Consider the following 26732-nt stretch of genomic DNA (forward strand, 5'->3'; position numbering starts at 1 on the left):
CTCAGTAAAAATATTGGCTAAAGAGCGAAGCCATGTTTTCCGTGAAAATGATCGACACGCTTTAAAAAAAAATGGCCGTCATCGGCAAACTAAATTTTTTATAAATAAAATTAATGCAATTTTGTACTCTCTATAGACTGAAGTTTAAAAGGTAGAAAAATAAAAAATATTAAAAATAGTCAAGCAACCACCTTTGGACCACTTGGCTTGAATTGACCCTTTTAGCTTCTTTATTAGTCTATTATTTCCTACGTGTCCTCCAAATATCGGGTGATTATGATATTCCTCTATTAATCTGCGTTTTTCTTTGTCGTCTTCTATTTTTTCTGGTACGTCACATATGTATATCTCTACATTTTTCAATATTTTGTTTCCTTGTTTAATAAATACATCCATTGTGCACAATTTAAAAATAATATCATTTACGTATATCTTTACTTTACGTACTGCATTCTCTACCGCCAGCTTATCAAGCTGTGCCAACGTTTGGTTTAAATCGAAATGATCGAATCCTGTGGCTATGCTCTTGCTGCATTTTATTTTGTTTTTGGCCCTAATGCTTAGTCTTGGGGTGATTAGTTCTACTCCAAAGGACAAAATTGGTAGTCTATGCGCCTCTAAATTATCTAGTACCTTTCTTACTGTCTGTTTGGTGGCTTCTGGCTGTACTGCGAGTTCACTTTCTGCTTTCGTTTGCCTTGATTCTTTCTCCTTTTCTCTTGCTTGAGCTTGTGTTATAGCTAGTATATGGGTATTGTCTATGTATAGGTTCTTTAGTTGATGCAATGTTATTCTTGAAAGGCTGTTTGCGTAGTTATTTTTCCCTGTTATATACTCTACTTCGAAATCGTATTCCTCTAGATCTAATCTGATCCTCGTGAGTTTCGAAGTTGGTTCTTTCATTGCAAATAAATATGTTAGTGGTTTATGATATGTTTTTACTAAAAATGTTGGTGCTCCATACAGATAACATTTGAAATGATTAATTCCCCAGCTAGTAATTCCTTAATGATTATAGGTTTATTGCATTCTCCTTTATTAAAACTTCTTGATGCGTATGCTATCGGTAGGTCTATTCCGTTATAATCTTGAATTAAAATTGCTGAACAACTCTCGTTGGATGCGTCTGTCGTTAGGATAAATTGTTTATTGAAATCTGGATATTTTAAGATCGGTGGCTTCATCAGAGATGATTTAAGCTTATTGAATGCTTTTTCACATTCCCCTGACCAAAAAAATTCTACTCCTTTTCTCGATAATGTGTTTAGTGGTCTGCATATTTCAGCAAAATTTTGAATAAAACGTCGATAATAGTTACAAAATGCTACGAATCTTTTTGTTTCTTCTGCTGTCTTAGGTGTCGGGTATTGTTCAGTCGTTGCATATTTCGCTTTGTCTGGTGATACTCCTTCTTGAGAAAGAGCATGTCCTAAATATGTGACTTCTCTTCTAAAAAATTGACATTTCCCTGGGTTAAGTTTCAAATTGAATTTTCGACATGTCTCGAATATCTTTTTCAGGTTGTCTAGGTGATGTTCTTTAGATATTCCTATTACTACTATATCGTCCATGTAAAGAAATGCTTTGTCTGGTGTTAATCCTGAAAACGCTATTGACATCATCCTTAAAAAGCTATTCGGGCTTACGTTTAATCCAAAAGGTAATCTGGTAAATTGAAATGCTCCATTTTCCGTGCTAAACGATGTGTATTTTCTCGATGATTTTTCTAATGGTATTTGGTGAAAACCTGACATTAAGTCTATAACTGAAAACCATTTTGCTCTTCCTAGTTGATCTAATATCGAGTCTATTCTTGGTAATGGAAATTTATCTGTGACTATTTTCTTCTTCAGTTGTCTAAAATCTATGCATAACCTCCATGCTTTATTTCCATCTATAGCTTTTTTCGGTACCAGCACTACTGGGCTGTTGTATTCTGATGTAGACGGTTCTATGGTTCCTTGGTCTCTTAGTTTTTGTACTTGTCGGTTTAATTCCTCTGTTTGTGCATGAGGTGTCCTACAGTTTTTAATATATATCGGAGTTTGGTCTTTAACTCTCAGTTTCTGTTCGTAGAAGTTGTTACATGTTAGCATGTCATGCCTTAGGTCGAATATATCTGAATATTCTTCGCATAAAGATACTAAAATATCGCGTATGTATTCTGGAATGTCTAACTTCAGTGATTCCCGTAATTATTTTTTCCTATCCTTGCTGTCGTTGATCAGTCTATATTATGTTTAATAATTTAATATCTAACGTCCTGATTGTGTTTGCCTCTACATTTACTGTTTCGTAGGTTGTGTTCAAAATTTTGATGTACGGATTATTACTTGAAATAATTGCTCTCGCTATGAATATTCCGGGTTGTATTTCCTGTTGTTCCACTATCCTGTCGTTCTTCAGTGTTTGAAAATTTTTTACTATTCTGTAAATTTCACATCTAGGCGGTATTATTATCGTGTCATTATCTATATTATCCAAAATGTTCGTACTAATGTAACAATCGTTGTCCTCTTTAATGTGCATTTTAAGGTTAGCGTAGTCTAGTATGCATTGAAAGTTTGAAATAAAGTCTCTCCCAATGATTCCGTCGGTTGGAATGGGAAATCTGGGTTCAAATAATTGAAAGATATGCTCAAATTGCGTTCCTTTTACTTCTAGTGTGGTCTCAACTTCTCCCATTGTTTGCAATTCTCCTTTAGTTACTTCTTTTATTTTCGCCTTTGTGTTTGGTTTCACATGTTCCTTCATGAAATCTTGTGAACATTTCAGTATTGAAATATCAGCTCCTGTGTCTATGATAAAGGTATTCGTGTGTTCTAGGATTCCTGTTTTCATTCATACAAAATTAGTTAGGTTTAAGTCGAAGTTGTAAATATTATATACCACTTCTGACTCTATACTTCCTTTGTCTTGTTCATTCAAAACCCCAACTGCGGTTTTTCTTGTTCCTCTTGGCTGTCGTCTAACTCTAGTAGCCTTACGTTCCTGTTACGTCCTCCTCTCTGGTTTCCTCTGTATGTTTGGTGGTTAAATTGTCTATATCCTCTGTTCGAATACATTGTCCGAAGTTATTTCTTCTCCCTCTATCGTGTTTGTTATGGTATCCTCTTCGGTATTGCTGCTGTCCTCTTCTATTTTCATAATTTGTCCTATAATTTAAGACTCTTCCCTGTGTGTTCTCTTCTGTCGTATCAATCGATAAAAATTTAGATACTACTTCCTGTGGTGTTGTGAAGTTACCTGCCTCCAGTATTAGCTTAGCTTTATCTGCATTAACGTTTCGTTTCATCGTTGCTACCACTGTTTCCGTCGTATATTTTTTCGCTAATTCCAATGGCATTCCTTCGGCTATGTATGCGACTTTTAACTGATCTGCTAATTCTTCTACTTCAGATGCGTACACTGCTGCATCTCGATGCCCTTGCCTTTTCTTGGCTAACTTGGCTATTACAGTCTTCGGATTATCGCCTCTTAGTTCTTTCTTCAGTGCCTCGGCTATACGTGGAATCGTTTCTTCCGTGGTTATTAGGTTTCTAGCCTTATTGGTCAACCTTGTCTTTATTAATGTTACAGCTGTTTCTTCATGTCCTTCTGCTATTTTCCTAAGTAGTTCTAATGCGTCTAAAAATGGTTATAGTATGTCTGCGCTTCCATCGAACTCGTTGGGCAATACTTTGCTTGCGATATTCAAAAATTCGTTGATCGTCAGAGCCATGTTTAATATTTTTATATCTTGTTTTATGTCGCTTTTCCCTCTTCTATTTCTTCGTCAATTTTTTCCTCTTCTATCTCTTGTTTTTCTTCTATTTTCTTGTCGATTGGCTGATTTATTGAACTTGGAACTACTGTTCTTAAGTTTACAGCTTGAAATGAGCGTATAACTTTGTCTCTGATTCTTCCAAAATATTTGTTGCACGTCTCTCTTTGTTTGTCTGTTAATGCTTCAAAATTTTTCTTTGTCAAGTGTGTGAATTTGTTATATGATTTAATTAATTGTGTCGTTACCTCTTCTTGCATATCCCTAGATTTAGATACTTTCTTCTTCAAGGCCCTTCTGCTTTGTCTTATTACTTCTTGCGTAATCTCCTCAAATATTTTGAGGAAGTCTTCCCAAGTAACTTTGTTGCTACTCATTTATTCATAATTTTTCCTATCCTTTATTCCTGTACTTCGTAACGAAAACATAAATTCGATAGTCTTACGAGGTATAATAAAATTGTAACATAAATAATATATCAAAAATAGTAAATGTTATACAGTGATTATATAGTGAATAGTGATTTCTATTGCAATCATTATATCAATCATTATGAATCATCATAAAATCAGTTTGATAGAAATCGGTAAAAAATATTTGGATAAAATAGTAAATATATAAATTTCATGAAAAAAACATAAAATGTATCCATACGTCCTATATACAGCCATAATATTTGTAAAAAAAAATTCCCGATAATTGCAATAAAGGTAATTAAAAATAGGTTACGTCGATAAAAATAGGTAAAAATTAGATTATGTATATCTTAAATTAATGTTATGTTATCATTATTATTTATATTATACGAATTACTACTATATTATGGAAATACCACAAGAATAAACAATATGGACTTACCACTTTTAAACGTCTGTGTTCGTATCACCAAAAGTCCTCGATGCACGTCCCTTTTCCATACCATGTTCCATCTCCATACCATATTCCATTTTCCATACCATACTCAGCTCCGTCTCGGGCCTGATGTCTCCATCCTTTTTCTATATACCACACTGATCTAGGGTGGTCGACGTGCAAGAAACCTCATCCATAGACGTTTTTCTTTCCATTTCTCGTTCTATATGTTCTCGCCTGGTTTTAGATCGCCATATATTAGTTCTACAACATCTGGATCATCTCAGAGTGGTTGGGGGTAGTTACCCCCTACGATAGGGGTTGATGAAGTAAACACTATTCACAGTATATTCATTTATTCAACTCGGAGTACGACTGTAAAGAGTTGGTGTGCTAATGTACGTTCACCCTCTGCTGTATCTCAATTATCAATGATGATTGATCACGCAATGAAATTAGAATGCCTGCCGATGTTTTCTGTGTATATAAATAAAAGAGAAAGTATAAGATAAAGGCAGCTTTTGTCTATATTCGATTCAGAGTTGGACCACCATCTCCATATAGCTATTTCAGCATCCTCATGCCTCCTCAGTGAAGCTATGCAGTCACAACTCTGAAAGGGATATAAACAATCTGCCTATTTAAGGGAAACCATCGCGATACAATGATCCCACCTTTTGAGACGCAATCTAGCGACATCTCTCGTATTACGAGGAAAACAACGAAAAGCCCTAGAAACGAGAAAGTGTTGATATTATTTATGCGGAGTCGGGTTTGGCCATGAATTAGGAATATGTAATATTGAATCGCTGACACATCAGGATTGACAACTGGTACACTTGTGTGGAGTAATCTGGGTCACGTAATGTGTATAATAAACAAACGTGTGTTTGTTTACCAAGGACATTTAAATTTTAAAAGAATGTGTCTTGCTCTTAATTGGATGCTTAATAATGGATGCTGTGAATCCCAATACAAAGGAATATAATGAAAACTTTGGAAATCCTTAGTATATATTATATATTTAGGCATATAGTACATTTGACAAACTGTAAATGGGTACTTCAAATTGTCCTAAAATTATAATTCAAGTTTGAGTTTCCTTCCACCCTTTCATCCTTTCATCCACAAGTCTCTGTCTTAAGTCTTTCAGAATTAAATTGCTCTTTGGAATAGTTAATTTAGCACAAAAACTGTTATCCACATATAAACTGAAAAGAATGTAGGATTCTTTTTTAGGGGAAAATAATTAAAAGGTTGCTTTACTTTTGACTCTTTGTTAATTTCCATTCGAAACTTTGTCAAAATGACGTCATATGATTTGATCGTCGAAAACGCTCTTATCGTGGGTGACAGTAGTCTACTTTGATGTTGTAAAACACAATGTATTTACATGAGAAATAATGTATCGCGTGTCGGGATTTGAAAAATTTGTCAAAGTGTTGATTTACTTTTTTCCGATACTGTGTGTTGGAAACAGATGGTAAATTCAGCACGGTAATATAATTGGACATGCCATCATGTGTTTGTGCTAGAAATACTAGATTAAAAATTCAGAAACGGGAATTTTTTATTAATCAGAGCTAAAAAAACTAAAAGAGTCGAAGATTTTCTTTACATCTGCATCATCATAATCACCACAGACGTTCAATCTTGTTAGAATATGGCAATGCCAAGCAGCGTATATAATCCCCAATTGAGATGTCATCCTATCTCTAGAGGCAAGATTAGACTAGTGTCAACAATAATAAAACTGGGAATCAAATGATCGGGTTAGAGTTTTATTTTCCGACGAATCTTAGATTTGAATTTCATTCAGATTCTCGTCGAATAAGAGTTTGAAGACGATCTGGAAATGTAGATCGCTTAAAACATGTCGAGGACGTTTACGCATACAGAGCTGGTAAAATAATGGTATGGAGTGGAATAATAATGGGAGGAAGAATGTTCCTCGTTTTTTCAAACCGTTTCCATAGAGCTCCGCAATGACTTGACACCATTCTACAACCTATCGTTTGTCCGTTTGCTGATGAGGTTGGTCAAAACTTCCACCTCATAAATGATCATGATCGTCCACATGTCGCAGCCTAGTTACAGACTGGCTTACTAACGAAGGTACTGATGTGTTGCCTTGGCCAGCACAATTCGCCGACCTGACTCCCATCGAGCATGTGTGGGACATACTTCAACGAAGAGTAACTCCACATGTGGGTACACGCCGTTTCGTTTCCGAGAACGTCTGATAAAGAATGGGCAAACGTACTTCAACAGGATATCGAGAATCTCATTTTTTATACTAACGACAGATTTAGAGCTGTAATAAATCAGAGTAGACATACTTTGTATTATTTTTTTTATTACGACCATATTTTGTGATGTCCTAATTTTTTTTGATTGCACTTCTCGATATTTTTGACATTTCTACCAGGCAGTCTCATTATTTTTGACATTCGAACAAATTTTTTATATAAGTATTAAATACTACAATCACTATACAAATCAATTGTTATTTATTTAAAACAATTAAACGGGAAATTACATCTCTTTTTAAAAATATCCCTATACTTTTCCGACGCGTGTACATACATATAGGTTTGATACATATTATGTATATACTGAAATATCTTCTTTATAAACCTCTTCTGGTTCAAACCTGGACGTAGGCCTCCTCTTGTGTTTTCCATATTCGCCTGTTTTGAGCTATCTGGTGCCAGTTTCTTCCTGTCTTTTCTTTAATGTCGTTGATCCATTTTTTTTTGTGGCCTTCCTATGCCCCGTTTATAAGCTCTTTGTGGCTCTTTTCTTTGCCCACTTCTCTTCGCTTTCTCTTGTCAAATGTCCTGCCCATTTCCATTTAGAGTTTGCGGTAACTTCGATAATCTTTCATTGACATATTTAAATCGGTTTTAAGAAAACCATTGTTTTGACAATACATATTTCGGCAAAGTCGCACTTATCATTGCCAAGCCAGGTAGTAAACGCTTCTTTCTGGTACTTAAAGTAAACTGTATACGTACTTCAACATTTATTTTGACGTTTCGATTTCCACGTCGGAATTATTTTCGACAATTTCTGAGGTGGAAATCAAAACATCAAAATAAACTTATTTTTCACTCAAACTGTGGTTATATTCCTTAAAAGATCGTAAATAAAATTTTAATACTAATCCAACAGGACTCAAAAAATTTCTGTATTATAAATGATATCGTTTAACTGAGAAAAACTAAGTTGTTAACTAAACCAAAAAAAAAACAATTATTTCTTCCATCATGAAAGGAAATGTTTGTTAAAGTATGTTAAACAGTCTCTGGAAAGATATTTCCGCACAAAAGAACTTAATAGATATCCAGATAATGTTTATTACGTTCGCAATTAAAAGTTGCCTCCAAGCGACATAACCAATTTGAAAAATTCTCATCATCTCGTAACACAGACTAACAATATAACTTTTGACGAGGAGTTTGTTAATTACTGACATTAGCATAGAGAGAATGCTTTTAATAGTATTAAAGTAGTTATTGCGGAGAAGATGGTTATATTTCTGTGCATTAACACAAATTCAATTGGGTTTTTATTGCAGTATATCCTAAATTAAACGCTTTGTACACGGCCGTTGTATTACCATTAATACGGGTAGTTTTATGACTTTAGCTTTGTTGTTTTCCCCCTTTTACCCAACGATTCTTCACTTTAAATATGCAGATTCAATTAGTTTTGGGGGCTAACTCCCCAATCTTAAGCGTGCCGAAAGCGTAATATTAAAAAATATCCGAAAAAATATGTTGTAGATCCACTAGTTACTTTCCAAATACTGGTATTCGTATTTTTCTAATTTTGTTCTATTATAGACCATTTTTTATAGACCATATTTAGGTTATAATATATAATCAATCATAGTCCTTTGTCCACGTACCCGTGAACTATTTACGTCTACCTCGGAGTCAAATGTCAGCGTAAACATAACAAGCTGTTCGTTTGTTCCCCATTTAAGTTTGTTTAGAGCTTGTAAAATTTTAAGATATGTATTCAGGACCCTCAGGAACAAAATAGAGAAAAGTAAAATTGGTGAAGAGCATGCAGGATCCACAGCAGGGAAATCATGTCTAGATCATATTTTTACAATACAACACACAATAGAGAAGATGAGGGCTAAGAATGGAGATGCACACGTGGCGTTTGTAGACCTTAGGATCTTACCGAGCAAAGGAAAGAACTATACAAAACAATGATAAAAATAGGGATAACAGCTAACCTAACACAGGCAATCAAGATCAAAAATACAGGAGAAATGAAGTATATATAAAAATCAAAAACAAGATAGTTACCGACTTTAAAACAACAAAAGGACTACTACAGGGATGCCCAACGTCACTAGATCTATTTAAAATATTGGGGACAACGGGGGTTAAAGGAAAAAAATTGAGACAAACAAGATCTTGTCTAAGACAACTCCATAGTGTAATCTGGAATAAAAACATCAGAGAAAAAACAAAGAGAAATGATCTACGAAACAATAGTACGAAGTATCATGACTAGGGAGCGGATTTTATGCTAAATGCACATTGCATGCATATTTCGCATATTTGAGAACTTTACTAAATTTTGCATATTTTTAAAGAAACATGCATATTTTGTGTCTATTTAAAAACATTCTAAGTCCAAAAAAAAATTTAAATTTTTTAATTCAACACAAAATATTTCCCCGCACAGGCTGTCGTATATGAAGGGCTTAATGTGAAACAATGACAAGCCACACATGATTTCAAAACAAGTTAGTGTTATTCTTGGTTAAAGTAATAGTATAACAAGCCACTAACAAATTATCTCAGCCCTTCGTTATTAGATGGCCCGATAAATCTATGGTCACACTTCACACTATTGCATAGGTCTAGTTTGTCTCTAGTATCTACTCGACATAATGACAAGCCACATCAAAATGGCGAACATGGGCGGAAGCAATTCGGATAATTATTGAGTTCTGATGATTCTAGCAAGAAAAATAGTAAAGTTGACTTGACATTCGATGACAGTGACCGTAACCCTGACTATGTATAATCTAGAAGTGACTCAAGTAACGAAAATACAGCGATATGTAATTTTTCCTAAATGTGACTTGTCACATTATTAACATTCAAGATTAATGTAGTGGCTTATGACGTGGCTTGTTATATTATTGCATTTGGTTGTAGGATAATGAACAAGGTCCGTCAATAAAAAGGACAAAACCAAACACACCCGTCAAAAATTCCAACAAGTTGATGGAGACAAAGAAATAAACACTGTTTAACACGTATAGGGTTGAAACCACCACGAACTCAGTCAATAATAGAAAATTCTGAATCTACATATATCTAAAATTTGGGTATTTATTATTAATGGAATAATGTAACATGCCACATTTTTTTTAAATAAATGCTGTTTTTTCTCGAGTTTCAAGTAATTTTATTAATATTGTTGTCAACTATGATCTCATAGGGCATGATGCATCGAAATATCTAAACTAAAACAATAAAAGTTGTTACTGGATTTTTTTAATATTATTTTTAACATTCAAAGTCAAATATCTCACTTTTACCTTTTTGAGGCTTGTCATTGTTTCACATTAAGCCCTTCATAAATACAGGGTGTCCCGAAAAGATTGGTCATAAATTATACCACACATTCTGGGGTCAAAAACAGTTCGATTAAACCTAACTTACCTTAGTACAAATGTGCTCATAAAAAAAGTTACAGCCCTTTGAAGTTACAAAATAAAACTCGATTTTTTTCAATATATCGAAAACTATTAGAGATTTTTTATTGAAAATAGACATGTATCATTGTTATGGCGGGAACATCTTAAAACAAAATTATAGTGAAATTTGTCCACTATTATATGTAAAAATTTTATGGGGTTTTGTTCCCTTAAACCCCCCCAAACTTTTGTGTCCGTTCCAATTAATTCATTATTGTGGTACCATTAGTTAAACACAACGTTTTTAAAACTTTTTTGCCTCTTAGTATTTTTTCTATAAGCGAGTTTTTATCGAGATGCGGCTTCTTTTTTAATATATTTACAATAAAATTTTATGGGGGTTTTGTTCCTTTAAACCCCCCAAATGTTTGTGTACGTTCCAATGAAACTATTATTGTGGTACCATTAGTTAAACACAGTGTTTTTAAAACTTTTTTGCCTCTTAGTCTTTTTTTGATAGGTCACCTTTTATCGAGATGTGGCTTCTTTTTCAAATTATGCCTAAAAATGTAAATTATAAATAAATTTTTAGTTTATTAACAGGTCTCTATATTCGTACTTAACCATATACAAATATGTGGTGGATTCGACAAATACTCAAAATATCTCGATAAACGCTGGCTTATGGAAAAAGTACTAAGAGGTAAAAAAGTTTAAAAAACATTGTTTAACTAAATGTGCCACAATAATAATTTAATTGGAACGTACACAAAAGTTTGGCGGGGTTTAAGGGAACAAAACCCCCATAAAATTTTTATGGGGTGCACAAATTTCACTTTCATTTTTTTTTTAAGATGAAGCTGCCACAAAAATGCCACATGTCCATTTTCAATAAAAAATCTTTAAGAGTTTTCGATATATGACAAAAAATCGATTTTTATTTTGTAACTTCAAAGGGCTGTAACTTTTTTTGTGTGCTCTATTGTATATAGGTAAGTGAGGTTTAATCAACCTATTTTTTATCCCAGAATCTGTGGTATAATTTATGACCAATCTTTTCGGGACACCCTGTATATTAATTCGAGAACTAACGTAATTCAAAATTATTCTGCAAATTACTTTTGATACAATATTTGATTAAAATATCTCATTTTTGATGGTAAAAAATATATTAAATACATATATTAATTTGTCTGGACTAAAGGTGGTAAAAGATGGTCTGGAGTTATATTTTTGTTTGAATTTGCCGACGGGCGATAGATAAATGGTGTCAACTTTACCTGAAGAGAGACGGCTCATTCACTGCCTTTCATTTTTTCTTAGAAAATACCCGATCTTTACACAAAGTACTTATGTAGTGCTTATAGTACGCCGTTATAAAATGATTGTAGGTTGTAGTGATGAAGGATGGTTTACCCGGAAATCCGAATTTTATTTACTTTTATTGTATTTAATAGTAGGTACCTATAATTCTGGTAATTCTTTTAAATCCTCTATTGTTAAGAGAATTTACACCTTTAACCATAGTTTTACGATTTTCTAATGGAAATTAACAAGTTATTTTAAATACGCCCCAATTACTTCTATTGATGTTGAAAGGAGTTTTTCAAGTTATAAAAATATTTTATCTGATCAAAGAATATTTATGTTTCCTCGTAAATAATTTGGAAAGACACATTGTAGTGAATTATAATCGAAGGTAATTTATAGTGATATTGTTGTTTTATTTTAAATAGATAACTATTGGTAGCAGTTTTTGTAAAAACTGTGAATAAATTGCATATATAAAAAAAATGATTTTATTTGAAAGATAATAAATAAGATTGCCCCCCCCCCCTATAAAAGAACCCCCTAGAATAGAATAGAACAGAAAATTTGTGGTTTCTGCATTTTTTGAATTTTTGTGCATATCTTGCGCATATTTCGTAATTTTTTACCGCATATATATGTGCATATTTCATCAAAATTGATGGCATATAAATCCGCTCCCTAATCATGACATATGAAATAGCTGCAGAAATTACCAGACGTATACCTATATCTGACAAATAGACCGTACTATGGATTCAAGAAACTTTTAACATCGAACATAGTCACAAAAAGAACTAACATATTAATATACTGAATTCAAATCAAGCTCGTCCTCACTTAAGTGTCAGAAATGTGGACGATAACAAAAAGTGATGAAGAACGGTTATGCTATTTTGAACGTAAAATCCTCAGTCATGTTTGTAAAAACGTGCAGGAAAACGGATTATGGCGTAGACGCTATAATTTTGAGTTTTACCACCTTTATAGTGAGCCTAGTACGGGTAGATATATTAAAACAATTAGACTACGGTGGCTAGGCCACTTAAAAACAATGAATGAGATAAAGCTGTCAACACATTTATAACCAAAGAGCGGATGGAGTGAGGAGAAGACAACCCACGAGTATTAAGAGTACGAAATTGGAAAGCCAAGGCGAAGGACAGGAAAGAATGGACGCTGTTTCTGAAACAGGTTAATACCGACCATGAGTTTTACAGCCAATGATGATGATGATGATCATGACGTATGCAGCAGAAATTTAGATCATAAACAAAACAAAACAAAGGGCATTCTGGAGTCCGAAATGGAATACTGGAGAAGATGCTGTGGCCTCACCAGAAGAGACAGGACATCAAATAAAAAGATAAGGAGGAGAATGAAAGTTGAAAAAGATGCCCTGCAGTATATAGATGAAAGAAGACTAAAATGGTACGGTCCCGTAGGTAGAGTACAAGCATATATTTTTCTCTTATCTTCGGAACTATCAAATATGAGAATTTTTGATAACACTAGGCATATCTCTTCCTCATCTGTAAGATTGATTTTGAAGCTATCTCTGTTTTGGTGCTAATTATTTGGGAGCATTATATAATCATTCCATTTAATTTTTATTTTTCGTTACTGATTTTGAGCCACATTGTATATAGCACTTATTCATTTTGAAAACGTCAGAAATTTTCTCAAAATAAGTTATTGTTTCGCTGCATTAACAAAGCTCCATTTATTATGGCTGGCAGCATCCCTGTCTGCATATCTTCCTATGCAAATCACTTAGTCCAATATTAGATTTATTTGCTTTTTCATTGTCGCGGTCAATACCCTAAGCGATAAGGCAACAGGTGTCCAGTTTTTATTATCGATACATATCGAGAATTTTCTTTTACTGATAAATGTATACTAGTCCAGGGCGCATCTGTTTTGAGATGGACGTTGAGAGTTGACTCAAATTTTTTTGCAGAAATTGCTTGAAAATAAATCAAATAATAATATTTGAGTTATCCTCGCTCTCAAAAAGGTCCGGAACATTGTTTAAATAATCAAAATGTCAAAAAATTAAGGAAAAATTCGATTTTTTTCTTCGTTTTTTGATTATAACTTTAAAAGTATTCATTTTCGAGAGAAGTTGTACTAATATAAAAGTTGCGTAATTAAATTTTCTACAACATGGAGTTGGCTAAAAATTTAAAAAATAGTCACCCTAGTTGCAAAATAGCAATAATTGCGAAAAAATCATACAAAAACAAGTATTGGCAGTTTACGTTTTTCAACCATTTATGCTACACTTAGGACCTTCATATTTCACCCAGAAAAACTTTATGATACAGTAAAAAAATACTCTAAATTTCATTAAGATCGGTTTAATATATTTTGCAAAATAAATTTTGCAATCCAGCTTTCGCAAAAAAAATTCATTTTTTCAAAATGTTACAGGACTGAAAATAAAGCAGATAGCAAGTTGAAATTATTTTTGCTTATAGAAGTGTACTGTACCTTTCATTTCCAATTTGCAAAATTAAAATCGTTTAATTACCACGGCGTCAGGAAATTTTTTAAATAAACAATAATTTTTGGTGCTACGCGCAGGACAGCGGTGTTCGATTCACACAAGTTGATTTCCACCAAAATTTCTTCCCATCTTTATCTAATATATTATTTTCTTACTCTATATTTTGTTGTATTTTAATATTTTAATTCCACAAAAATCAAACTAATTTTATTATTGTTTGTGAAATATTATTTAAACAATTGCATATGTTTAAAAACAATAAACTTTTATTTTTTAAGTTAAAATATATGAACAAAGAAAGTTTTTGCTAATAAAAGTGTTATTTCCAAGGATAGAGTATGTGTTTTTATTTTGCAATAAACAAATTTATTTATTATTTATATCGAAATTTAGTAAAAATTAAAATGTATCAATCATTATCAAAGGTCATTGGAATGCCCAATCAGAGGAAACTATCCGCTGTCCTGCGCGTAGCACCAATAATTAATGTTTATTTAAAAAAATTCCTGATACCCTGGTGTTAATCGATTTTAATTTTGCAAAATTGCAAATGAAAGGTACAGTAGACTTCTATACGCAAAAAAAAATTCAACTTGCATCTGCTTTACTTTCAGTCCTGTAACATTTTCAAAAAATGAATTTTTTTTACGAAAGCTGGATTGCAAAATTTATTTTGCAAAATTTATTGAAGCGATCTTAATGAAATTTACAGTAATATTTTATCGTATCATAAAGTTTTTGTTGGTGAAATATGAAGGTCCTAAGTGTAGCATAAATGGTTGAAAAACGTAAAATGCGAATACTTGTTTTTGTATGGTTTTTTCGCAATTATTGCTATTTTGCAACAAGGGTGACTATTTTTTAAATTTTTAACCAATTCTATATTGTAGGTAATTTAATTATGCAACTTTTATGTCAGTACAACTTTTCTCGGAAATGAATACTTTTAAAGTTATAATCAAAAAACGAAGAAAAAAATCGAATTTTTCCTTAATTTTTTGACATTTTGATTATTTAAAAAATGTTCCGGACCTTTTTGAGAGGGAGGATAACTCAAATATTATTAGTTGATTTATTTTCAAGCAATTTCTGCAAAAAAATTTGAGTCACCTCTCAACGTCCAAATGTACTAATATTTTTACAGATCCGACCTGGTCTATACACTATATGAATTATTCTTTGTCAGGATCACTACCAAATTAATATTAAAAAAAATATTAATAATGTTTTTTGTAATGACTTAGTAAAAACACTATTTAATATAATTGGCAGATATATTTAGTTAAATCTGTTGAGTTTATTCATTTACAACATTCAGTACTGCCGGCTATACGTTATGAGCTTATGTCTAATAAAATAATACCATCGGAATATGGAACAATAAAATTAGAATAATATTCTGATAGAATAATCATATTGATATGTGCGTATATTTCGTACATTATAAATCAATCACAACAACAAAGCAGTTGTTTGGGTATCTATATATTGATAGAGTATAACATAACATAATTGTAGATATACATATTTGCTTTCCAGTGTTCTAGACAAGATCTTAGATAGTGATTATAATTGAAATTTCTCTATTTAGAATATAGGGTGGTTTTCGGCAGAAATATTCATTTAGGTGTATGAAATACTACGAGCTATATCCTTTTTGCTTGAATAAGTACTTTTATAACCTTGTAAGTTTGTTCCTATGCAGTATATAATCCTATGTATTGATTTTTTTACTTGACATATTAAATAAATGATAGGTACATATAATCTCCTTTATAATACTTAATTTACAATTTATTCATATTTTGCAAGAAAAATTACATCAAAACCGAAGAGATTAGCAAAGATGCAATACCTCTTATGGAAACACAACGAAACCCAAGCGAGAAAAAAAAGGGAAACGAAAAATAATATGGAAAACTAAATAAACTAAGTTCAGCATAAATTTGATGATTTGAAAATGATCTAGGAGAGAGCAGGCCAGAGCCGCTTTTAGAAAGATGTCCAAGATGTTATGTAACAGGGACCTAAAATTGGCATTGAGGATCCGCCTACTTCGCTGCTACGTGTTCTCTGTCTTACTTTACGGTGTCGAGTCCTGGACTGTAAATAAAAAAATCGATTTAAATAGCCTTGAGGCTTTCGAAATGTGGTGCTATAGAAGAATTTTTAAAGTTTCTTGGGTGGAGAAGATTCGAAACTTCAAAACGTCTCAGCAAAACTGCTGAGATTGTAAAAAGTATCAAGCAGAGAAAGCTTGAGTATTTCTGACATGTAATGAGAGGTCCCAAATATAGGTTCTTTTTCTTCCTCCTCTTTATAAGCAATTCTGCTTGTTCATTGGCGGATTGATACCTCTATGGAAGGTTGTCACTCCATCTTTTGCGCGGTCGGCCGATACTTCTTCTGCCGACTGGTGATTTATCTCGTGCTATTTTGACCACACGTGTCTCCCCCATTCTGGTTATGTGGTTGTTCCATTCTTTTTTCTATTTAGTTTCCATTCGTTTATACACTGTACGTTACATTGTCTTCTAATATCTTCGCTCCTCTTTCGATCTCTCAGTGTATTTCCTGTAATTCTTCTCAGTACTCTCATCTCTGCCGTTTCCAGTAGTCTTTGTGTTGTAGCTGTATCGGGTCTTGTTTCTGATGCATATGTCATTATTGGTCTTACACTGGCTTTATAAATTCTTGACTTCATCTCAGTGTTAATATGTCGGTTTCGTCATATAGTGTTATTAAGGCATCCTGCAAACATAGGATGCTGCAAAATATTATGCAAGAAAAAAAATAGCAGACAATCGCAGTCCAGGACGAAGAAGAACTTTACGGTTGAATAACTTGTGAGATTGGTATTGTGTTGATCAAGCATGCTATTTAGGGTAGCAGTGAATAAAATTAAGGTAGCTATGATGGTAACCAACGTTCTGAAAGGAATGATACATGAAGAAGAAGAAGAAGAAGATATAATACTAATGAAATTACTCAATCAGTTAAAAAGAACAAAGTTTAAAGATACTGAAAAGAGAAGTCACAAAAAGTAAAAAAGAAATATACGAGTTGAGAGACAAACATAAAAAGGCAACAACAGGTAAACAAGATATTCTGAAAATAACTAGAGAGTTTTATAAAGACCTCTCTACCAGCCAAAGACCACAAGACACTTTCCCGACACGAGTAAGCACTCTTATAAATCAGGAATCTAAAGTACTTTTACCCATTAGAGTGTCAGCCTTTAAAAGACCCGTTAGAGTGTCAGCCTCTCTAAAGTAAGAACAGCTTTAAAGAAAATGAAGAACCATCGCATCGATCGCCTTGTAATGATGGGCATGTTGTTAATGCAATAAAAGCAGGAGGAGAAATCTTGATAAAATCAGTAAGCTAACTGTTTAATAAATGCTTACACGATATTACGATTCCAAAAGCATGGAACATGAAAGTGATAGTCTTGTTAGACAAAATGGGTGAATTACTAAATTAGAAATTTATAGACCCATCAGCTTACTGATGTACAAACGCTTTATGAAAATCTTAACTAAGAGACTAATATCTAAACTTGATTTTTATCAGCTCAAAAAATAGCCAGGCTTCAGCATATTGCAAAAATGACTATTTGTATGCCATAAAGATATTGATTGAAAGATGCATTGAGTAGAACATACCACTGATCTTTGCATTTGTTGATTACGAGAAGGATTTTGATTCTATGGAATTTGAAACAGTACTAGAAGCACAAAAGCAAAGCCTAATAGATTACAGGTATACGTCACTAATAAAAAACTTCTATGAGAACGCTGAATCAAATATTCGAATACACGAAGAAGTCAAAGAAAAATTCAGCTTAGCTATATAACCAAAACAATGGGGCCCATGGAATTATTGGCAGTAGAAGTAAAGGTAGAAGGCCGAACATCAAGAGGAAAGTCTTCAACACGATGGGCAGATCAAATGAAGGTTCTCGTGTAAAAATTCCTACATCTGGCCTCGTCCATCTGGCACAGTATCATCTTCCAGTGTGCCCGTCATTTTGGAGATCTCTCGCTCTCTCTCTCTCTCTCTCGCTCTCTCTCTCTCTCTCTCTCTCTCTTTCTCTCTCTCTCTCTCTCTCTCTCTCTCTCTCTCTCTCTCTCTCTTTCTCTCTCTCTCTGTTTTCTCGACTTCCTACCTTTTCTTCTGCTCGCTCACATAGTTAGGTTGAAAGAATAAGCTGTTAGAAGAAGAAAAACAGGACAGCTTAGAAAAAACCGTTGAAAGAAGATCTGAACTATATTGTTGAACGAACGAGTTCGAAAAAACTTGGCACAGGTCAAAAAGAAAATGATTGAGGTCTTGGATCTCCACAAGACATTTTGAATTGAACTACATATTTATATATTTATTATTTTGATTTGAGTTACCTTTTTTGAATCAATCTTCGAAATATATTAAGGAGGTATTTAATACTAAAACGAATTTCCCCCTTTCTGCAAAAGTCTATGTAAAAAATCGTTCAATTTTATTTTTGTTTTTTGCACAAGTGTCATTTGGAATAAACTACTTCGACAAAAATTGAAGGTAAGTGTCAAGTGTACTTTTTTCATTATTTTTAACTAGCAGATAATTCTTTAAAAGCACTGGCATAGTTATTGCAATAATAAATATGTTTTATGAGAATTGTAACCCCAAAATTCATTGTTTTTATTTATCCCGGCATACAAACAATTTTTACTTTTTCGTTTTGAAACTTATGCCAGTTATTAAACAATATTGTGGCAACAAATTTCTGTAAAAATCTTGTTGTTTGACATTAGCGATAGGAAAATATTTTTAATCATTTTGAGGATTGTACCAAATAAGAGGTTATTTTTTCACCTACTAAACCAAAAAATCTCGAGATCGTAGTTTACGCCCAATACTAAAATTTTTACGGATACATTAAAGCAAAGTTTAGTATTTATTTGCTAGACAAGGTTCTTACTTACTTACTTAAGCCGTCCTCTTGTACCTTACGGTGTCGAGGTCAGTGGAGAAATCAGACGTCTCCATGCCTTTCGGTCAGTAGCTAGTCTTTCTGCTTCTCTCCACCCAATATTTCTTTTTACGCAAGCCTTTCCAATATCTGCGTTCCAAGTTTTTGCTGGCCTACCTCTTCTTCGTTTGTTGTCGGATGCCGCTTTCCGTACCCTCTTTACAGTTCTACCTTCACCCATTCTCGCCATCTGTCCGAACCACGATAACTGTTTCGTTTCAAGTGTGTCTAAGGTCCTTCCAATACCGCACCTTTCACGTATGTCTTCATTTCTTATACGATCACGTCTGGTCACCCCGGATACCGCACGTAAATATCGCATTTCGCATGCTTGAATTTTACTACGGATGTTGTCATTGATTGTCCACGTTTCACTACTGTAGAGTAGCACCGGCTCGTATACAGTTTGGAACACTTTCATTTTTGTTTTCAGGCTTACTTCTTTCTTCCTAATAAAACTTTTATTTAGCGCATAGTACAATTTTGTTGCACTCATTACCCTGCTGTTTATTTCTGGTTGTATATTTCCTTGTCCATTCATTGTTGATCCTAAATACTTGAAGTCCTCTACTTGTGTAATGGTCTCATTACTCAGCTTTACATTTATATTTTCTTGAGTTTTCGATATTACTAAAGCTTCTGTTTTTTCAATATTTATTTTCATCCCAAATTTCTTAAAGGCTTCATTCCAAACATTCACATTCACTTGCAAGTCTTTTTCTGATTATGCCACAATTACCAGGTCATCGGCATATATCAACTCTGACACGTGAACTTGTTATAGTTTATACACCCCTACCCTAGTTCTTTTTACCTTACCCCTGCATTCTTTTGTAATTTCGTCCATTAGAGTGATGAATAACAAAGGACTCAGAACACCACCTTGTCTTACACCTGTTCTTGTGTAGAATTCTAGAGATGAGCGATTTTTCGTTCTTACATTATTACGTGTACATTTATACAGTGTGTCCCAAAAGTAGTGGAACGGTCGAATATTTCGCGAATTAAACATCGGATCGAAAAACTGAAAAATACGTGTTTAATCATTTTCAAAAATCTATCCAATGACACCAAACACCAACCCCCACTATACCCCCGGAGGTGGGGTGGAGGGTAACTTTAAAATCTCAAATGGAAACCCCTAGTTTTTCTTGCAGATTTGGATTCATTACGTAAAAGTAAGCAACTTTTATTCAAGACATTTTTTCGAACTGTGGATAGATGGCGCTATAATTGAGAAAAACGATTTATCCTGATACCATAGGTAAATTATAGAAACGGTCTAATATCTCGAGAAATACATTTCCAAATGAGAAACCAAAAAAAAGGTTTTTAATACTTTTCGAAAACCTATCGAATAACACTAAACATGACCCTCCAACCCACCCCCTGGAGGTGGGGTGGGGGTAACTTTAAAATTTTAAATCGCAATCCCCACTTTTTATTACAGATTCGGATTCGTCATGAAAAATTAAGCAACATTTATTCGAAACATTTTTTATAATTGTTGATAGATGGCGCTTTAATTGGAAAAATACGATTTATTAGCGCCATCTATCAGCAATTTTAAAAAATGTTTCGAATAAATGTTGCTTAATTGTTCACGACGAATTCGAATCGGCAATAAAAAGTGGGGTATTTAAGATTTTAAATTTAGCCCCCACCCCGTCTCCAGGGGGTGGGTTGGAGGGTAATTTTTGGTGTTTATGGATAGGTTTTCGAAAAATATTAAAAACCTGTTTTTTGGTTTTTCATTTGGAAGTGTATTTCTCGAGATATTAGACCGTTTCTATAATTTACCTATGGTGTCAGGATAAATTGTTTTTTACGATTATAGCGCCATCTATCCACAGTTCGAAAAAATGTCTTGAATAAAAGTTGCTTACTTTTATGTAACGAATCCAAATCTGCAGGAAAAACTAGGGGTTTCCAATTGAGATTTTAAAGTTACCCCCCACCTCGCCTCCAGGGGGTGTAGTGGGTGTTGGTGTTTGGTGTCATTGGATAGATTTTTAAAAATTATTGAACACGTATTTTTCAGTTTTTCGATCCGATGTTTAGTTCGCGAAATATTCGACCGTTCCACTACTTTTGGGACACCCAATATATAATCTTTATTGCTTGGATTAACTTCGGTTTCACATTTCTACGGTTTAATATTTCCCAGATCTTGTTACGTGGCGCCCGATCAAATGCTTTTTCCAAGTCCACAAAACATAGAAACAACTTACTGTTATGTTGTAGGGCAGAAAAAGAAAAAAAAAAAGAAAAAAGCCCTAGACAAGGTTCTATACTTTAAATTATTTATTGGACCTATTTGTCATTACAATTTTTCCAGTACATTATTTAGGTTTGGTTAGATTTTTCCAGTACATTCCTCCTATGTTTTTTAGATGTCTAGAAACCGACCGCTTACAGAAGCTGAACTCCAGTATATAGTAGACCATCTAAGTGATGAAGAGTATTGTCTTTCCGAATTTGATGGCGATGAGGATGCGGACGACAATTTCCCTGAGACAAGCTCAATTTCCAGAACTCCGTCACAATCCTCGACTACTAGTATCGACAGCCAGCCGACATGTTTCAGTACTTCAGTACAGCACTTGAAAAGGGTGCGCCAATGTACTCTTACAAGAAAGACAAATAATTCTAGCGGAAACGAAGATTTTGATAATTCCGATCAAGATCCTCAGTTTGATCCAGATGACGGATTTGGTTTCAAGCACAACAAGCTGGCTAGGTTATTTCCTAAAAACATTTTTTCTGATGAAGACGACGAGGATGAACAACTGTTAACATTACCTCAAGCAATAAATTCTCTACCTTTTAGACGCAGCAGTAGTAAACAGCTATATTTTATATAAGGAGACTCTGAAAAAAAACTCAAGTGCTAAGCCTATGACTGCATAACAGTTCCGCAGTGAACTAGCTGATAATATTTTATTAGCACTTTTACTTTCAGCAAAAAATCTGGACCACCATCCAACTCAACTTTGAATGCTGGTTCACACTTATCCACCAAAGGAACTTATAGGCGTTGTGCCCTTTGTGCTTCATCTAAAAAGAATCAAAGGCGCAGCAATTTGATTTGTCAAGTTTGTAACGTTGCTATATGAAAAGACTGTTTTGCACCCTACCATAGTAGATAGAAAGTTCTTAGATAATAAATTTAAAATATTACTCTATTTAGTTTTTTTTTACATTTTCAAAATAAAGTATTTTTTTTTTTAATTTTTGTAATTGTTTTTACTGGTCGTTATATATACACCAGTGCCCACTAAGTATTAGTTGTTTGTCAAAATGCACACTGGTAGCTATATCTACCACCCTTTCCAGCCCTTCTGGCACAGAAAATTTTTTTTTAAACATTTTTTGTCTTATTAACGATGCATAATGAACTAATTTTACTATTCAAAAGTATAGTTTTACAAAAACAATAGTTCTGCCCGTTAAAGGGTTAAATAAAATATATTATTTAATAGTCAAAGCCGTACTCCACTTGTAAATATAATTTATGCCCTTAGTAGTACACCCCTCTATAACCCACAACTAGTTTACACTTGAATGGAGCACATATTGTGGATTGCATTTCGCATATCTCATTTAATATTCAGTCTATGTCAATTAGAGGTATATGTAGATTCCATCCACAAATGTTAAGAAAATATTTTACTTGCATTTAGATAAGCATGTTGGTTGGTATCGTTAGATGGATTCTGTGTAACATTTTGATTTAATTTCCCAATTTCTGAAGCCTTTGATTATACGGTAGTATGCAATAAATTTTCCCTTTAGGGGAAATTGACGACGACGTTGAAGTACAGCTAGTAAGAGAGGTAAAATAAGAGAAAACATTCACTGAAATTAGTTAGTCTGTTTTCCTAAGAAGCTTAAACCAGTATAGAGGGAGAGATAAAAATCGTCAGAATTCCTTTAAATTAATAAAACCCACTTACAAAATAATATTAACAGACTAAGTTTTCAATCTAATAGCACATAAAATAACATTAAAATATTACTTTACATCCCACCAGATTGAAAACAATGGGAAGCTTCTCTGGTTACACCTCCGAGGCTACCAAAATTTGCAAGCCATAACGGATGCTGAGACTAAAGAATATGAGGGAATTTTACAATTTATAATTCACGTCCCATCTGTTCAGCGCGATAAATTCCAACGAGAATGGTTCCCTTCGTACTCCAATCAGAGTAAACATGTAAATCAAAAATGGATAACCATTTTCAATTTCGTTGCAACATGAAACTACAGCCGCATTATATTCTGGTTCAATCAGAGAGTGCAGCAAGCACCTCTACCGGTTTCGAAACTTATTAGCCCCTCATCAGGAGGCACATATGCTGCTCTCTCTGACCCAGCAGGACAAACCTCGGCGTGCAGTTACGGAGAGTTTGGGTCAGAGAGAGCAGCATATGTGCCTCCTGATGAGATACCAATAAGTTTAGAAACTGGTAGAGGCGCTTGCTACACTCTCTGATTGAACTAGAGTATAATGCGGCTGTGGTTTCGTGTTCGTATCTTCTCTAGGTGTGAGATGGAATTCATCAAGATGCCCAAAATTTTACGGCCTACCCAAGGTACACAAGGCAGGATTATCATTGCGACCAATTGTGAGCTTCATCGGATTTCCGTACAACCGCTGGCAAAATTTCTGGCCCAACAGCTGCAACCATACACGGAAGAAGCGGATTCTTACGTCAAGAACGCGAGCCACTTCATCGAGCGTATAAAAGGTGTGACTCTTGAGCCGGGACATTTGCTAGTCAGCTTCGATGTAGTCTCACTTTTCACGAATGTTCCTATAGATGAATCATTGGACATCATAAGCAAAAAGTATCCAATATCACCGGATACACTAAACCTAACCAAACACTGTTTAAATAACACTTATTTCATCTATAAGGAACAAAGATATAAACAAGTTGAGGGAGCACCGATGGGTTCCCCACTGACACCAGTAATAGCGAACTTGTTTATGAAGGAAATAGAACAGCGGGCAATAGAAACAGCTGAATACAAACCCAAACTGTGGCTTAGATACGTGGATGACACTTTAATCATCTGGACCCACGGAGAAGAAAAACTAAAGGCTTTTTTAGAAGACATCAACAATATCCACCATAAAATTCAGTTTACCATGGAACTGGAAGAAAACGATCAAATTCCATTCTTAGATGTGTTAATAATAAAGAAACAAGACGGACACATAGGCCATACAGCGTATCGGAAACCGACACATACCGACAGATATCTAAATGCTGCTTCACACCATCCTCCTGCACAATTGCATTCAGTCATCAAAACCTTGATTACAAGATCCGAAAGACTGACAGACCAAGAACATCAAAATGAAGAAATGCGTAACGTGAAAACAGCGTTAAGAAAAAACGGCTTCTCAACATACAACATCGAAAAAGCTCAAAATGCTGGAAGAAGAGATAAGGACCCTACAGAAGACGATAAACCGATCGGCAAAACCATTCTGCCATATGTGAAGGGTACGACAGAGAAAATAGGGAGAGTGCTGAGAAAACACAACATAGAAACGATATTTAATACGGACAAAAAGATCTCGACTATTTTACCAACACCAAAAACCAAAATATCGTTAGAAAGTCAAGGTGTATACGAGATTCCGTGTGGGGATTGTGGAAAGTCGTACATTGGACAGATCAACCGAAGAATCCAGGTAAGACGAGAAGAACACCGAAATGCTATCGAAAGGGGAGAAACCACGTCATCCCTGGCTCAACATGTCGCAAATACAGGACACACAATAAACCTGAACCAAACAACGATGTTAGCTAACATCGAAGTAAAAAGAAAACGGGAAACCAGAGAATCGATAGAAATTGAAAGAAATCCCAACGGCTTAAACCAAAGAGATGATGCCCAACGGCTTCCTACAACATGGAAAACGGTACTGAAGAAAAAGACCAAAATAAATCAGGCCGCAACATCCACGCGTAACATCCCTCCGGCGACTGCAACCTACACTGGACCGATAACAAGAGCCAGAGTTCGCGCAGGGCAAGCAGCATCAAGATCAACTACATAAGTGACGATATCGTGAGTAAGAATTAAGTTTACTTCAAGCAGCAGCGAGAAGCGGAACTACCTGACTTGATAATGGCAAGTGAGATCTTGCCGAAACATCGTCAAAATAATGGTTTTTCTCAAAACCAATATATATATATATATATATATATATATATATATATATATATATATATATATATATATATATATATATATATATGCTTTCTGTTGTTTTCCGGGTTTGACTCCGCGTTGAATAATTTTGGTTTTGAGAAAAACCATTATTTTGACGACGTTTCGGCAAGATCTCACTTGCCATTGTCAAGTCAGGTAGTTCCACTTCTCGCTGCTGCTGATATATATATATATATATATATATATATATATATATATATATATATACAGGGTGAGGCAAATAAAGGGCCTATTAGAAATATTTCGAGAACTAAAGGCAAGAGAATCATGAAAATTGGAATGAAGAATGTATGTAATTTATTTAACTCAAAATACATTTTACTGCTGACAGAAAACAGATAAAAATGTTTACTTGAAAAATAAACATTGTTTGTTGCTTAAATTCAATATTCAACCTACCAAGAGGCAGATGGGTGGCAGCTGGAACATTGAAATTAGGCAACACGCAATGTTTATTTATCAAAAAACATTTTTTTCTGTTTTGTGACAGTAATAGAATGTATTTTGAATTAAATAAATTACATACATTCTTTTTTTTGTCAATTAATTTAATTAAAAAAAAATTCTTGAACACCCTGTATACATAATTATGTTAATGTTTATATTAGTGAATAGAGAATTGGATAACCTTTCAAATGAGCTAGCACACTACCCCTATTCCCTTTTTGAAAATAAGGGGTAGGGGATGTGGAAGAGAGTGGGTTGACAAATGACAGATGTATGTACCGTAAAAATGTGTCCCCCTTAGATCAAAAATTGACCTGTTTTTTTATTTCCTTAAAATCTAATAAATACTGCCAAATGTCGAGGTGGACTCTTTTATTTGGCCCACTCTGTATATAGTTTCTAAAAAGTTTCTGATTACCTTTAGGAACTAGTGATAATGTCTGCTTGGTATAATTAGCTCTTTTTAGGTCTGTTTTCAGCAACAACAAATTAATCAATGAATAGTTATTCGTCGAATAAAATTTATTAGACGTTTATATTTATATTTTGTTTCAATATCATTTTGATAATTTAAAGTTAAACTGGCGAATTTACTTTCTTATAAATATTTACAGCGAGATTAACTTACCAATTTATTCGAAGAGTAAGTATTTATTTCATAAATTAGTAAAATAAGTCTTATTGGACGTTAGTGAAATGGAGAAAAAATGTCAGTTTATTGGTTGAATAACTTTATTCATAGAATAAACTACTATTTGTCGTTGGTAAAACCGGCCATTAGGTGATTAGAGTACTATTAAAATATCTTAAATCAGTTTTCATATTAAACTTAGTTATCAAATTTGTAGTGAAACCATTTCTCTATTTTTCTTCTTTTTCATTGAGAAGATATTACTTTTCTTAATGTATGTGTTT

This window comes from Diabrotica virgifera, chromosome 10 (genome assembly GCF_917563875.1).
Source record: "Diabrotica virgifera virgifera chromosome 10, PGI_DIABVI_V3a".
In the NCBI taxonomy this organism is placed as follows: domain Eukaryota; kingdom Metazoa; phylum Arthropoda; class Insecta; order Coleoptera; family Chrysomelidae; genus Diabrotica; species Diabrotica virgifera.